Below are 854 nucleotides of genomic sequence, written 5' to 3'. Positions count from 1 at the left end.
TGAATTAATTGATTTCAGTAAAGATACATGTTGTGAATACACTGATAAGTCAGATCGGGGAGGAATATAGCATAGAGCTAAGTAAGTAAACCCCCTTCCAACCTGAACACGAATGCATTTGAATTCTGCAGATTCAATGTGTGGAAGACTAACTTCTTCAGATGGTATTGAAGAGTCTACGGCAAAGAGTACGCCACCGCCGACTCTGTCCTCCCGATCTTTTCTGTAGATATGATAATTATTTGAAAGAATCTCTGAATTAAAAGTGTGAGGTTTGAGCCAAGTTTCAGTCAAAGAAATTATATTATAATTGCATTCAAGGCCATTAAGATATAAATTCGTTAATTTAGTATTTATGCCTCTTACGTTTTGATAATAAATACTTAAAGCAGATTTAGTAATCAGTTTTTTGGTTCTGTATTCTGACGGGGAATATTTGCTAAATTATTATTTTTGTTGGGCCTATACTCAAATTCTCGAACGAAAGCTCCGGAGGGCCAAAAAGAACTACTAAGCAGCATGTCAAAATTTTCTAAATTTACGTCTATTTTAAATGAAGAAATATTTCTTTCATATTTAAAATAAAATTTTCTGATACTTAAGTTGACAGTTTTAACTTTGGACGAGATGTAAAACTTTATATCGTCCTCGGAGGTATCCCTCGAAAATCTAGATACAAATATAGACTTCTTTGGGGGAACCACAACCTGTCTCCTAGTATCAGACTCGATTACCGGCGGACGGGGTTGAGTAACTGAGTTACTAATTGAGGGTAGAGTAAGCGTTGGAAGATTAGATGGCGGTGCCACAACTTCAACGGGGGACGGGGAAGATACTGCAGGGTCGTTATTATT

The sequence above is a fragment of the Rhagoletis pomonella genome, unplaced genomic scaffold (genome assembly GCF_013731165.1).
Source record: "Rhagoletis pomonella isolate Grant_MI unplaced genomic scaffold, Rhpom_1.0 Rhpom_scaffold_00001, whole genome shotgun sequence".
In the NCBI taxonomy this organism is placed as follows: domain Eukaryota; kingdom Metazoa; phylum Arthropoda; class Insecta; order Diptera; family Tephritidae; genus Rhagoletis; species Rhagoletis pomonella.
Note: the sequence above shows the minus strand (reverse complement) of the source record.